The sequence below is a fragment of the Leptinotarsa decemlineata genome, unplaced genomic scaffold (assembly GCF_025532065.1).
Source record: "Leptinotarsa decemlineata unplaced genomic scaffold, Ldec_3_MD MMD2_tig00026340_RagTag_RagTag, whole genome shotgun sequence".
In the NCBI taxonomy this organism is placed as follows: Eukaryota; Metazoa; Arthropoda; class Insecta; order Coleoptera; family Chrysomelidae; genus Leptinotarsa; species Leptinotarsa decemlineata.
In genome coordinates, this window is record NW_027412694.1 from 16301396 (window position 1) to 16318173 (window position 16778).

Below are 16778 nucleotides of genomic sequence, written 5' to 3' on the forward strand. Positions count from 1 at the left end.
TTATATTCCCCTCTTCGAAACCGGAAACAGCGGCACAGCAACCAAATGTTAGCCCAAAAGCAACTTCACGCTACCTAAGCCGTTGCGATTCACACGCATCAATTGAGAATGCAGTGGACACTAAAACTATGAAAAAAATATTACAAACTATCATTGTAGGTATAAAACGAAAACGAAAACATGAATTGTAGGAAAATAGAAAAAATATGAAATTGATGTTTCATAATAAACTATCATACACTGTACCATATATTGTATGATGAACAAACATTATTATTATCATAATCATAATTCAAAGAACTGTCCAAAACAATTAACTTTTGTTCTATAGTGAATTGACTTTGTCTGATCAATGAAAGATAACTCGAAACCAGTTCAGTTGGAACAGTCTCTACCATATAAATCACGTTAATGAGGAAACTCATTCAATTCCTTTTGATTACTGCTACAAGTTAAATCGTAATACCCATTTACCTAAATTACAAAATTGTATCTGAACTCCTTTCCCGTGTATAATAAAGCTAATCTTGCCGAATTCGGATTTCCGAAGCTTTCATTTCAATTAATTATTTCAGATTTGGAACAATCGAGTATCGAATAGCTTCAGAGCACAATACAATTCAGAATTGTGTCAGAGCGCTTTATAATACTTAATGAGGTAATTAACTTTGAAAGATTTGATCGCTTCGCAAAATGATAATTCAATAGAATCAGATTCTCTTAGGCAACAGCAGCTTTCTTTACATACAGATGTGCAGTCTCATCTAGTTATTCACAAATGAAATTATATTGTAGAGCCACAGCCGCCTTTCATCGATTTATTTTATAGCATCTCCTTCTGAGGATAAGAAAAATATCACTATAAATATCAAAGTTGAAAATATAATAGTAGATATGGTCATTTCGAGAGGAGTTCCATTATATGACAAGTCTATTAACAAACAAAATCAATAATCAATGGACGACCCACATTAAGATCCAGGGAGTTTTTTTTTTACAATTTAGAAACATCAGACATAGGTAGGTGTTCTTTCACAAATTGAAGAATTTAATTTTTGATGTACAATTTTTCACTATTCATCAGGATTCTAGAGACAGATTTTCAGTTTCTTCAACTTCACCAGCAATCACTTATTGAAAAATATTTTTAGTTGGTTTCCGTGTATTGCAGTGGTCTTTTTTGGTTACAATCTCCAAACGTTTCGACTCCAACTGCGGCAGTCATCTTCATTGGCAACAGTTTTAGTTGATATGTAAATAATCCAGTAACTTTGTGGCAGGAATTTGGTAGTTCAGATTTTTTGTTTGTTTATAATGTTGGCCCAATGAATAATCCAAGTTTGTGACCAATTTTTTTTTTGTTTCACTTGTTAACTGGCCTGCTGCCCATAACGTGAGTGCCGTTTGAACTCAAAATCTACAGAATGTCTGATCCCAGTCCCAGCCTGGGTTTGTGTTTTATATGTAAGGAGACTTCAAGCCAATAGTTCATAATGTGGGGAGGTATCACAATTACAAACATCATAATATATTATATACCGAAGGGAAGAGGTGTAAAGACCTTCTTGCATCGAATATTTCCCTTAAGAACATAGAAAATCAGCGTTTATTGAAGGGCGTAAATGAGATATATGTATATGCATAGTGCTTGTCAGATAAATTACAACAATCCGAAGTTGATCAAAGCAGCTGTCAGTAGTGGACAATTGAATATTACGCCATCAAGTTACAAGTTACAAGATCAGTCTCTGACCAGTTCAATTTCAGATAACACTGTTGTCTATGTGGAGACAAAATAACCGAAGAGTTCCTTGTGGCAGAAAGGAAAAAGAAGCCAGAAAAACAATGTCATTTCTGCGGAAAAGTTGTCTTTCAGTGTAACAATCTTGTAAGCAGCTAAGGAACGTGGTGATGAATGGGCTCTTAAAATAAAAGAGCGTATATCTGAGAACACAGATTTGGTAGCTCTTGATGCCAGATATCATTGGTTTTGCCAAACAAAGCTCTACCGGCCACCACCAACAGAAAAGTCCAGAGAAAATCGTCAGCATCCCATAGTTGATGAAGCCATGGAAAAGATTCATTCATTTCTGGAAGGGAACGCTGAGGAGTGTCAGTTCTCTCGAAGAACTCATGGACCAGATTGAAGGAGAACGACTTCAACTACGAAAAGTCAAAACTCGCTTGTTTGCAAAGTATGGGGAGGATATTTTGATCGTTGAGAGACCCTTCACCACGACTGTTTGTTTTAAAAACACAGGTCACAAAATTCTCACTAGTACATGGTACTACAGTAGAAGCTCAGACCCTCAAGCAGAAAGACTACGCGTGGTGAAAGCGTGAAGTCATACGAGAGGATATACGGTCGCAAGTGTACGATACAACACACCAGCGGATGACTTCTTCCAGAATGTAAATTCAGTTATCCCTGATTCTTCGAAACTGTTGCTCGAAACGGTAATTTTAAAAGATAAACGAAACTGCTTGGATTTCTATAGAAAGAATCGCTACGAATCATTAATGAATCACACACATAAACATTTATTTTGACTCTATCTGTTCACTAGTAAGAAGTGTATAGAAATCTGTTGAGTTAATTGCGTTAGAACAGACAGGACCCGCAGTTACTTCAATTGATATTTTATTGAACGACATTTAAATATTGGAACAATATACTTTTTGAATGAAACATCAACACTGGCTATTTGAAATCTAGAATTTTTTTGATTTATTACGTAACTCTTTTTGAGAATTCTGATAATGAGCTTGGGATTATTTTGACATTTTTCCAACTAGATTCAACTCATCGATATTTCAATTGAATGGAAAAAACTTTGCTAGCAGACGAATTTCAATCTCAAAGCAACACCACCAAGTAGAGATAATTCTTCAAACTGTACTTCTAGGCTTAGAAAATGAAAACAAGACTGTATCAGTGCCTTCTCCAATCTTTAGCAGCGTTGATCACAACATGTTTTGAATTCTGCCTCCGTCACCAGCAGCATCTTACTCCTTGAGAACATGAAAGTCCAAATAAAGTGGTTAATTTGAAAATAGACGAATGCACTTGGTTTTTGACTGTATTTATTCATTTCGACTCTTTCAGTTGTGTAGTTGATCACACTGCATGTAAACATAATGCTCTTCAGTTGAGTTATTAACAAAAAGTATCTAGAACATGAGGCTAACGAGCACGTCAATAACAATGTACAAGAAACATTTAACAGAAACCTTGCATAAATAAGTAGTTTTCAGGTGTGTTTTCTGTTTAATTTTGGATCTTTTCCAAATCTTTCTCATGAAGTACCTGAGTTTCATGCGGGCATTTGAATAGTTCACTGATATGTGCTCCTTCATACCACTATCAGAACAGTCAGATTTTCCATAAGTTTCATCTGGTAGTTCATCCACCCTCTCAAATTTTTCTTCAATTTTTCTGGAGAGAAGCATAGTTTCTGTATTCAGGCTCTTCTGTTCGAGCGTGGGTGCTGAAAATATCAATCATTGAAACTGAAAACTTCACTAATACCTGTCATTTGGATTGTAGTTACTGATCCATCATTATCAACGATGTACGATAGATATGAAGAAATTCTCTAAATGCACTATTGAAATGCGAAACCTTCTAAAAAAAACATAAATGTTTTTGATACATGAATATCATTCCATATGACGCCGAATTGCAGTAGTCTCAAATGTGCCTTCATCTCACAAAATGAATTTGAATTCCTTCATTCTACGTAGAAATCCATATTGATTTTTTTTCAGCTTTCAAATGTAATTTGAAGAAGAAATGCTTCTCTTTTGCGGCAGCCGCGTTTATCTAATCCAGGTACAGGACTCAGCTCACCAAACTATCCAATTCAACATCAATACGATTCACGCAGTCGTAATACCCAGTCATCGATGACAAACTCAAGATGTATGAAGCTCTGAGGAAGCTAGACACTTGTGCCAGCCAAACGTCAGACGTGAAAGAAAATAGTGACACTGAAAATCTCGGTTCTAACTATTTTGTCAACTTATAAATATATTGAAAAACAAAAGAGAAATTGAAGCAGAAATCTAGGAGCGCGTCTTAACCTAGGTCTTTCCAATATTTCGTTATTTCAACAACGACTTTTTTGATTATTCACTCTATTGTATCGAAGGATGGGCAATCAACAAGTATTTGCTCATCATACCAAAATTCACCAGCAGTTGTATGCTATACAGACACCACCTAGACCTTCTGATTTGGAAATCCGGATAAATAAAGTTTCAATGAATATATTTCCGTTATTGCAAATAATGTTCACAAGTAATGTTGACCAACATCGATGTTGCACTATTTCTATTCTGAATTGATTGGAATACCTTCGTCATATCATATATCCTCAATGAACCTACACTTGCCACCTCAATAACATAGTTGTTACATAGAAAATGATCATAACCAGAAAAAATTTTCAGAACGAATGGAAACAATATAAATAACTCTCAGACAGATCAGTTCAGCAAAATAACTCCCTCTTGTTCTATCGCGATTTAGGTTCCTGAAGTATATCTCGAAATCATCTTTTGGAATATTCCTGAAATATTCATGTCTTTCTCGTATCTTTCGCATAATTTGTAGCAGAATAAGTTTCACTTATGTACTGCTTCACTCCGATGCCCAGAGTTGGCGTTGTTCTACGGCTAACATCAGTTACGTGTTGCATAATGCAAGAAAAGAAAGTTCCATGCTTTATTAGAAGACTCACGTGAACTTTGAGATTTATTGCTGTTCTCTAGTAATGTGTCCTACAACTTCGAGAAATTCAGAGACTTCGGAAGTCATTCTTTATCCGTTTGTTTTTTTTTCGAGTTAATAATTCATGACATAAATAATGTGATATATTTATTGGATGAATAATGGATGTGCTCTAGGAAGTTCACCCGATTCGGTTGAAAGAGTAATATCGAGAAAGTGAAAAACATGGATAGAAATAAAATGAAATTGTGTCTGATTTTTGGTAACTATCACCAGAGTTGATGCCGCTTTCGCATTTCTGAAGAAATAATACTAATTAATTATTGAAAATTGAAGGTATTCCACTGGGAATATTTTCTTACTTTTTCAGAGCGATCAATTATTCGGATAATGTCATATAATAATAATAATGATAATAAATAGTTAATTTACAAATATACAATATTGAATAGGTAACATATTATGACTATCTAATTCGCGGTTAAACTATCTGAGAACCGAAGTACTTGTAGGTTTGTTGAGTAAATACATCTATTTTGCTTCCTGAAACAACCCACTTGTTGATACATGAAGTGGAGAGATTGAACAGATGACAATGTAAGCATCAGAGAGGGAGTGAGTAATGCTAGGTCTGCAGCAAATATCTTTCATGAAATATAATTTATACAGTTTGTAAAAGCCGAATGGAATAAATTCATTATTTCGGTTACGACACATATTTTAACAAAATTCTGAAACGCGTCAAATTGAAATTATAATTTAACATACTTCAAAGGAAATATGTTACCTCTACTTTCAAACCCCGTCGAATGGCAGGTACAACCCCCAATTTTTAAATGGGAAGTATAGGTTTGTGAATTATTGTTTGAAAGATCTCTCCATTCTCTATTCAGAAATGTTATCGCTTCAAGTTCATTGCAACGATGAAGATAAAATAAATAAAATCATGTGGTTACCAAAATTCGATAAAATACATTAAAAACTTATTGCAACATGACAACATTAGATGTAAGTATTTTACTTTGTGATAAAAGTTCGTTAACTTTAAGTCTGACAAATGGTCAGTCGGTAGCCAAGCGATTCGGCGTGGGTGATTTGTTCACTCACTCGAATTGACTGCCGTGTTGGTCGGTGGTTCAAGCCCTAGTCTGAACGATCGATCTTCACTTGCTATCGTCCAACCCGTGTTAGGAATCACACGTTAAAAGGTAAGACCTCGTTAATCCTTAGCTCGCACAAGTTTCGACTTCTGAGAGTTGTCGTTCATAGGGGTGCGACAGCTGGTTAACGGAAAAACAGATTTTAAAACAGACAGATTTAAAACGGAAATGTATAAGATAACAGTATTGCAAATGATTCGTTACGGAGATACAGCCTCAATACAACAGGTAGTAGTTCGCCTATTTCATGAGGAATTTCCTAATTTACTGTCCATATCTCAAGGAACAATAAGCAAAATAGAGAAGCAGCTTGACGAGCTTGGTCATGTGGAGTAGATGAAAAAACCAGCCGCTATTGCGATGAGTGATGAATGCAAATTAGATGTGTTCGCTGAACCCACAAAATTTGAACATTCACCTTATTTTATGATGAGTCACGTATAATAAAATTAGTAATATTTTAACATTGAAAATTCTCGTTGGGTAAAGTTATTGTTTGGATTTTTGAATATCATCAGTATACTTGATTAATGCCTTTTTGATTTTTGTCTTCGTTATGAGCAATTATGTTGTTCATTGGTTTATATCAAACTGGAATTGAATCAGTCAGTTTTTGTCTACAGTTGAGAAAACTCACATATTTGTCTTCAGTAATGTGAAGACACATATGTGTCATATTTCAAACCTTATGGACCTTATCCATGTTACTGATGTATACTATTTCGTGAAAGGAATAGATAAGTAAATAAATAATATTACTATTATTATCATTATATTATTCAATGAAAAACAATTACCCTCACCAGAATAAAAATGCTCTTTCTCGACGCAAGTTAACATCATCAGGAGATGATAGGGACTACCCTTCTAACGACCATGCAAATATCACCACAACAATGACTTATCTTCTGGAGGTTCGACAAACACAATTTTTTTCTGCTGAGTGAAAAGTGATTTCAATAAATTTATTTTACGCCATAGGTTTCAAATTCCCTCATCAAGACTGTGCCACTGTTTTTATAAGAATCTAGACGAAACATTACCTAATTTCCCTTTGATGTATCAACTCATTTCTGATATAGATTGGTCTCATATCTTGTTAGGAATCACACGTTAAAAGGTAAGATCTCGTTAGTCCCTAACTCGCATAAGTTTCTCAACTTCTGAGAGTTGTCATTCGTATGGGGGCGACAGCTGATTAACGGAAAAACGGATTTTTTGTTAAACAGAACAAACAAATGTTAATGACGCATGCTATCTTTCAAAGAGTAGGCTCTATGATGTTTTTGATGTAACCGTCTCCATGAAAATTAATCGTGCCCGTAGATACTCGTCCTGGTTCACACCAAATATAATTAAAAACATTCATAAGAAAGAACAGGCCCACAAAAACCTGAAAAAACATAAAACATCTTTTTATCAGCAGCAGTTTATCGCATTGAGAAGTGAAGTAAAAGAACGAATAAACAATGCTTATAAAAACTTCCCTAACGAAAGTGAACGCAAAATTAACGAAGACCCAAGTGCATTTTGGAATTTCATGCAGAACAAAAGACGTAACTCGAAAATTCCCGGAGTTATGAACGATGAAACTAAAACTTACACCAAACCGCAGGAAATTATGGATGCATTTGCAAACTTTGTTAAAAGTGTTTATATTATATCTGATGTTTATTCATGTAATACCCTTGATAACTGCAAAAATAATTTACCAGCAATAATTATCGATGAGATGAATGAAATAGATGTTATCGAAGCTACGAGAAAACTGAAAAATAAATTAATTGTCGGTCCTGATCTAATAACGAGTTTCGTAGTTGAAGATTGTGTTTACTCTTTACTGAGTCCCCTACTTGATATTTAAAATCTTTGTTTGAAAACTTGTGAGTTCCCTGATATTTGGAAAAAAACTCGAGTATGCCCAGTTTTTGAAAAGGGTGACATTGAATCAATAAAAAACTATAGAGCCATTCCAATACTGAGCCATTTCTCCAAATTATTTGAAATAATATTATACTCCAATATTCACAGTCCAATACGTAATATCACATCAGATGATCAGCATGGGTTTGGATAGAAAACTGCAGGTTGACGTCATTCAAACAGACATGCAAAAAGCTTTGGATCACATGTCAAATTATCTACTCGGTAGAAAACAGTATGTATAGTATGAAGGCTTTAAATCTGCTTTATATACTCCCAGTTCCGAAGCGATCCAATGCTCGAATTTCGGACCTCTTTTGTTCTCTATTTTCATTATTGATTCAACAAAAATAATAAACAATTCAAAACTGCTTTACGCCGATGGCCTTAAAATATTCAAGGTAATAGAAAATTATGGAGACTGCCTTAGACTTACAGTATGAATTAGATCTGATATATGATTGGTGTTCCAATAATCGTTTGGATCTCAACATTGCGTAAGTAAATTGTATTAGACAGGAAAGTCTAATACAATTTACTTACGAAATTGATAACAATACCATGAGTCGAGTTAATGAAATGAAACACCTTGGCATTAATTTTGATCAGAAATTCACTTTTGTTTCACATATATACTAAACTGTTTTGGGTTTCATAATAAGAAACATTTAAAAATACAAAGGTGATAATCACGATATTCTATGCTTATGTGAGGTCCAAACTAGAATATGGGGCGATGATCTGGTGTCCCATTTATAATTCTCACATACAGATAATTGAAGCTGTCCAAAGAAAGTTCTTAAAATTTTTGTCTGTCCGCACTACAGGTATTTACTCCCAAAGGGGAATGGACTATCCCGTGCTTTTGAACCAATTGAATATTATATCACTGAATACGAGTAGACTCTCCATTACGGTAACATTTCTGTATAATTTAATAAATAATAACATCTCCTGTGCTCCGCTCCTACAAAAAATAAATTTTTATGTACCACGCTTCAATTCAAGATACGAGATTACATTTCATTGTCAGAGTAGTAGAACAAATGTGAATCTTGAAGCACCAGTAAACTCAATGTGTTATAATTTCAATTCAGTATGTAACATGTGTGACATTAATGGAAACTCTTTGAACTTTATCAAGGATTGTATCATAAAGTTATAGTTTTTTTTATATAATTTTCAATTGTTTTATGTCAATCTTGTGAAGGCTTAATCATGTATAACATGTCGATTGAATCTAATTACATTATTTCACTTATATTAATAATATCATTTGTGATTTGTCAATTGAATATATAATATGTGGAATTAATTGAATTGAATGTTATTTATTTCAGTACATTTTCTTCAACATTTCCTGTAAATGGAAATAAAGTGCTATCTGCGTAACAGAGTGGGACCTAACCTTATTCCTAGTACCTGACTGATATCTAATTTTTACCTTGTTTCCAGGAATGGGATTTTCACTACCGTTCACGGGCCTTATTCAACTTTCTTCGATTTTTAAATTTTCTAAGGCATCTAAAACTCCGTTATCATAAACCGGTCTCAACAATTTCAAACATTTAACACTTATTTTGTGGCCGTTTTCTGAGGCATTTTGAGCAACACTGATCTATTTCAGCGTATATGTGATACATGTCACTTGTAGCGAGCTATTACAGTCCGCTCAATCGTTAGAAAGGTATTCTGATTCATCTCCTGATGATGCTAACTAGTTTGACGACATGTGCATCGAGCATTTTAGTTCTGGTGGAGGAGAAGTGTTTCCAATAGATGGGCAAAAGGATATGCTTGTTCTGCAACATTTAATAAGTATCGAGAACTCGAATGAATATCCAAATCTGATGAATAGTAAAACAGTTGCATCTCTGTAATAGCAAACTCAAAATATCTAAAAATAAAAATAATTCAAAAAACTAAAAATCACGCTTTTAAAGAACATCGAACTGAAAAGTTAAAAATAATTTTTTTGAATAAGTTTCAAACAATAGGGAACAAAAACTACCAGTATTATTGTGAAAGAATCGACGGGCGCTTGATAAACAAAAATATGGCACAAAGCGCCCACGCTTTTTTCACAATAATACTAGTATTTTTCGTTCGCTGTTGTTTCAAGCTACACTGATAAGACACTTCCAACTCTGTCATGATTGTTTTTCTCAATATAACTTCGAACAAAACTGAATATGTTCAACTGAACAGTGATCATAATTCAAATGTAAAAACGATTCGAAAGGCAATGACTGGGGGACGGTGGTGTTGAGGCTAACGATCGAGTCTATTGTACCAAAGACCTGCGTTCAATTCTCCAATAAAAACTTTTTTATGATGTTATGAAACGAAAATGTGTTGAGCGAAAAGAGGGGCCGACGTAAGCGCGCCACGTGACTGGGCGGTCTTTCTCGTTGAGGGATACGTCTGGTCGTCTGTCTGCCTAGATTATTTATGCCCACAGAAATTCAAATTTCCCGCCACGATGTTCTGAGATGTAAAAGTGTGCGCTCTGATTAGCTGGCGAGCTGCGTGACAGTTTGGGGACAATACATGACAATTTGGTATACTCTGATTGGTTCACCGCTGAGTGACATGACACCACGTGAAAATTTGGCGTACTCTGGTTGACTGAGTGGTGTGTCTGCTGTTTATGGCGAGCCGAGAGGCAACCTGGCTGATGTGATGAAGTCACAGTCTGTCTGAAATGTGGTAACTCCTACTACCCACACAGCACTAGATATTCATGGAATATTCCCTGTATATCATAAAACGAACGTATATATTCCAAATAATCATAGATTATTCTTGGAATATATACATGCTTTTAGAATATTCATAGAATATGCTTGAATGCATATGGCAGGATTATTCCCGAAAGAATGTGCAAAGAATGTCTATAAATGGATTATTCTCCCTTGAATATTCTAAGAATATTGTTGATTGAATATACCATATGGTATATTCTTAGAATATATCCCCACGATATATTTTGGAAGATTCTATACAATGGAATTTTGAATTATCTTATAATAAGGTATTCAAATAATTCAATATTATTTAAAAAAAATATTTGAAGATCTTAATCGAATGCTTAACCTAATGTATATAACCCTGATAGTGTTAACCAGTTTTTGAACTCAACGCGAAGATTCTGGATGAATTGATCCAACAGCAACTGTTGGAAACGACAAAAAATTTGAATGGGCCAATAAATGAACCAATTGCATCAATAAACTGGTTAATTCTCATCCTATTTGTCTTTTTGTATTTGAAATTATTTAATTACAAAGCGAAAAATCCTGGAAACATAGAAATGGGGAAGTGAAGAATTGGAGTAAACGTTTCTCATTGGTCAATTGAAGTGTAGCGCGCGACAGTCGAATAAGCTCTGTGAAAGCGGCTGTCCCTTAATGCATGGTACATTTGCGTTAAATTCGACATATGATTCAACATGGAGGTTGACGTGGCAGGTTCGTGTGTGTAATGCATGGTGTGTTGGTGTTATTATCAAAGTATAATTCTGTCACGTTCAGTGTACCATTTATAATTTGGGGTTGTCCAATTTGCAGTACAGCGAATAGTTTGATTTTGAATCTTCAAACAGGAAAGTTGCATATAAGTAAGTAAAATGCAATAGTATCGATGATAAAGTTATGGTGATTAACATACTATACCTCATTTTAGGTTCGAGGAGAGTTGGTGTGTGGGATTTGTCGGTTTGACTAAGTACATGTTTGAACTAGAGTGATTTCAGTTGTGTATCTTCAATAGAGAAAAGTAAGTGAATGACACATTCTTTTTTATCATTTGTTTTCATAATTTTTATCACTCGTTTTCAAGATAGTATCAATTTGCCCAAAAGGAAACAGAGTGGTACTTGGTACAGGCTGGTGCGCCAAGGAACTGAAAAAGTAATGAGTACTTTTCAACAAGACAATGCAAGTTGCTCTCCAAGTCATAAAATGTTGTAAATGTTCATGAGTAACCTATGCGAAAAATATCCATTTGATTTTTAGTCCAGTTTTATTGTGCCACTTTCAAATAGTGATAATGAACGTTAATGTACATTTTGTTCCAGGTATTACTATTGAAACACTGGCTGATGCATTGTTGGACAAATATAAGGAAAATTATTCTGGTGAGCAAAGTTTGGATAACTTTAAGTAAGTGAAATTCATTGAAGAACCCATCATACCACTCATTTCAAATACTTCATTTGTGGGTTTATTTTTTTAAGTAAGAAACCTAACCCAACCTATTTCTTGATGTAATACACTTTTTCTTTTTCAATGAAATGATATATTTATTATTTTTTAATTAGTGCTGATGAATTCACAGAGTTGTTATTTTAGTATACATTTGTTTGAGAGTAGGAACATCCTAATTTGAATACATTTCTAATATTTGTAATATGACAGTATTCAGGAATATTCTATTCAGTGAATAAATATTTTGAATTAGATTTTTTTATTTTTAATATTGGTTGAAACGTCAAATATTTCAGTATATATTGTTTTTAAAATATATTTGTTTATGAATATTATGTGTTTTATTACTTGTGTGAATCTTGTATCAAAATGCAATATATACATGCCTGATAGCGGTTACTCGTCACATTCTTGGAATATTCCAAATATTTCTAGAATATTCATAAAATATATTTAAAGAATATTCTATGGTGTTTCTCTATTGTATATTCCTACAATAAACTAAGAATATCCTGAATATTTTATGAATATTCCTCGGGTTCTATTCCTGGAATATTCTTAATAGAATATACCTTAGATATTCTAAGAATATTATAAGATATTCCAAGAATATTCCCACGGAATATTCTTAAAATATATCAAAGGTTCGCCAGGAGCACTTCCAGGGAATATTCTCCAGAAGATATATATATATCCATGGCATATTCATAGCATAATACAATATCCTTAAATGTATATTCATGAAATATACCTGGAATATCTATTGCTATGTGGGTACCTAGGAGGACCTAGGACGATAACTCAGGAAGATGTACAATGGGTCACATGTGACCTAAGTGCTTTGGGTATATGCTCACCCTCCCTACTATATGCTCCCTACTATATACCCCTTTCAGTCAATAACAATGAACTCGTGATGCACTGTTTGGAACCTTTGGTGCAGTAATGAATATTATTGGAGTTTTTTTCCAACAAAAAACCGATATTTTCAACATTTCGACACGTATTTTGATCACCAAGTGATCATCTCTAAGAGGAATATGAAACTGATCTTCCAAAATGTTATTTTTAAGACTTTGACACGTGTTTCGATCACCAAGTGATCATCTTCGAAGTGAAGATCAAACTGATTTTCGTCTTGAAAATTATCACTTGGTGATCAAAACACGTGTTGAGGTGTTTAAAATAATGGTTTGGTGTTGAAAAAAAACTCAAATTATATTCATTATTTAATATCAATGAAGTTTCATAATTTTTTACTTCAAATTTTTTTCACGTACAAAGACCTTGAAAATATAAAGCGCAAGAGTCGGAAGCGGTTTCTGTTTCTCGATTGCAATATTCCAAACACGAATGTGACGTATAAAAAACATCGTCCATCAACATATAGCTACTATATTCAAAATATAGGTGCATTTTTCTTTTACCAAATCTAGTTTCTATAATGAACAAAAAAATGAAAATATGAAATCATTTTACATGAAAATTGATTCATCTTACAAATTTAAATGAACGAAAATTCTTTGGCTTTGATTTTTGCGATGAGTATTATAATCATTTTTGTATATTCATTCTCCGCAATGAATCATTTTGAAATAAAAATATACGTTGGTTATACTCTGATGAGCATTACTTTCTGGTTGGAAATTTCTAATAATCAATCCTCTCTATCTACGAATTGGAGTCAACAACACTTCCCTTCATGAGCAACTCCATTATTTGGATACTGAAATTCTCATCTGGCAGACACATCCAGTGTCTATTAGGTGTTCATTACTCAGAAGGGAAATTGAAAAGTTCATAAAAATTTCCAGACTGATAATTAAGGTTGTGTCAGAGAACGATGAGCGTTAAAATCTCATTAAAACGCGATTCGATCAACTGATTCAGTAAAATGCCAAAAAATATGAAAACGTTTTTCCGTTGTGAGATCATTTTGTGATATTACGAGAATCATAGCAGTAGTGCACTATCTTGCAGATATATGATGGAATTGGACGATACTTGATGAAAATCCATGACTAACGTATTCAAAAACACTTCATTGCGAGATTTTCACTGAACAATTTAACGAAAACGCTACACGTGTATCGCCATACGATGGATTCTTCGGGCGTGTCGTCACTTCAGGAACTACTAATTAGTGTTGACAAAAAAACAGATTTCGGTTTAGTTTCGGTTTCGGCGGCAAACCTGCCAAAACTACGACCGAAACCGAAACTGCATTCGGGAGTTCTCCCGCTGTGATCGTTCATGTTCGGCGCGTTAAATTTCATACAAGCGACGGAGACATTTTGCCGCGTCCACTTTCCACTTGCCGAATCATGTCGATGTCGTGACTTAGGCTGCATCTATATTGAATCCGTATTTCTCTCGACCCGATGTCGGACGACCATCGGGCGACATCGGAAGGAAAACAAACACTTGAGTTTTAAAGTAGGTGCCTTCATTGGAAAGGGTAGTCCGATACGACAACTAACGATCACCACCGGTTACTGACCGACGAGTAGTCAAATCAAAAGTGTTTGTTTTTAGTCCGATCTTTCATTCTAATGGAGTGGTAATAATGAATGATAAAATTGATAAAGAGTTTTTGATAATTCTTGTGAGAGATGAGCCTCGCTTGTGGGACCAGCGAAACAAGGATTATCATAACCGTGACATTAAGCCTAAACTATGGGAGGTTATTGGGAACCAATTACTGGTAAAAGGTACGTATAAACTATGTTTTATAATGTTTAGTTTGAAATTACCGCATGTTAGCACAAATAACTACTAATTGTAATTGCATAATCAATTATATTATTTTAAAAGATAATATGAAATGCGTTTGTTTTGCCACGAAACTGCCCCGATTCCGTTGAAGTACAGTTTGAATGTGTCTCTGATGAATTGAGCCTGTTGCGTTGGCCTGTTTAACCTTCTTGATGAACTACTCTGATGAAGTGGTGATTCAATCAAACGGTCTTGTAATTTTGCAGAACCGAAAAAGTCACCACCTTCACGGTCAATAATTATATTTTGTAGTAAGCAGATACATTTTACTATGCTCTCTGCTTTTTCAAACTCAGTTTCAATACCTTTTCCTAGTAAACGCCACTTAGCGGTCATAATTCCAAAGGCACACTCTACGCATCTTCTAGCTCTTGATAGCCGATAATTAAAAACCTTTTCTTCGTATGAGAGAGGTCGTTTTGAGTGAGGTTTCATAAGATGAGTTTTTAAAGGATAGGCATCATCTCCAAGCATCACATTATGGCATATCTGTAGCAATTCCTTCGACAGGTGAAGGTGGCGGTAAAGTAGCATGACAGTTCTCCAAGAACGTAGACAAAGTAGAAGCGGAAAAAGTTCCTCCGTCACTCTGTTTTCCATACCCTCCTACATCTACAAAAATAAAGCGACAACGGTAATCTGCAACAGCTTGTAAAACTATTGAAAAAAACTTTTTGTAATTAAAATAGGTAGCTTCATTTTGTTTTGGACATTTGATTCTAATATGCTTGCCATCAATACATCCAATGGAATGAATGGAATTCCATCGCTCATGGAATCCTGCCGCAATTTCTTCAAATTTGTTCTGGTCAGGAATAGGTAGGTGTTGCTGATAGAAATTTTTCCATATCGCATCCACAACTGACGAGGCACATCGACCAACTGTGTAGTCATCCATTCGAAATGTTAACCCTAGGGACCGAAATGACACTCCCGTCGCTAAGTATCTAAAACAGTAAAACCAAGTTGCTATATTTACCATAAGATTAGGGGACGGTTCCGTAGGGATACAGTATTTTGTACTTCAAAGTTAACCTATATATAAAAGATAATTATTGTCAGATCTTTTTTATACTTTTTTTCAGGTGAACAAGCTCAAAAAACATGGGAAAATTCAAGAGACACTTTTCGAAGGAAATACAAAGTACATCATGAAACCAAGAGCGGTCATGAAGCGTCTGCTACAGATAAATGGCCTTATTTTAAGAATATGCTGTTTTTGAAGGACATTATGACTCCTAGAGGCAGCTCAGGAAATTTGCCTGGCAAAATAAAAGAAAGTGAACCTTGTTTTCGTGACCGAAGCCCTTCCACTATGGATGAGGAAAGTACAAATCAACCAGATATTGATCCTTTTCCAACAGAACCAGAGGCATCCACTTCATTCGCTAAACCTCCAATCCGTGAACCAAAACGTGATTTAAAAAAAATTGCTTACGATTCACAGGCGATTGAAATAAGAAAGGTAGACTTGATTCAACAACATATTTCTGTAAAAACAAATAACTTCCAAAATGATAACGATTGCTATTTTTTTATAATGAATCGAAGAGGTTTTGTATTATAGTGTATATTTTAAAATTCTTGCAAAGCGCTTTCGACTTTCGTCATCATCAGTGCTCACCTGAAAGTAAGTGATCTAGTTGAAAAGGGAATTTAGTGAAATTGAAGTTGTAAAATTTTTTTAAGGTTAAGAAATTTGAAAAAATTGTTTGAGATTACTTACTTGTCAGGCAACAGGAAGTATCAAGATAAGTGAATTGTACATTGTTATATTTTAATTATATAAAACAAATTAGGCTTATAGCCAAGAAAATACATTTTTGGATTGAGGCCATGTGGTTCAGTCAAAGTATCTTATGAAGAAGGACAACTTGAGACAGAATGTGTCAAGTGTCATGTTAAAATAATGGCACCAACTTGAGGAGTGATCCATTATGGGTTTGATTGAATATGTAGAGGATAAATATTGAATAAATT

At 34.4% G+C, this 16778-nt stretch overlaps 1 long non-coding RNA gene across 1 annotated transcript; it reads left to right on the top strand.

Moving 5' to 3' along the window:
• The first annotated feature begins 11493 nt into the window (after nt 1-11493).
• LOC141485963 (uncharacterized) lies at nt 11494-12355 on the top strand. Its single transcript, XR_012467565.1, has 2 exons — nt 11494-11592; nt 11894-12355. It is a non-coding gene; the product is annotated as an uncharacterized lncRNA (long non-coding RNA).
• Nucleotides 12356-16778: the final 4423 nt, after the last annotated feature.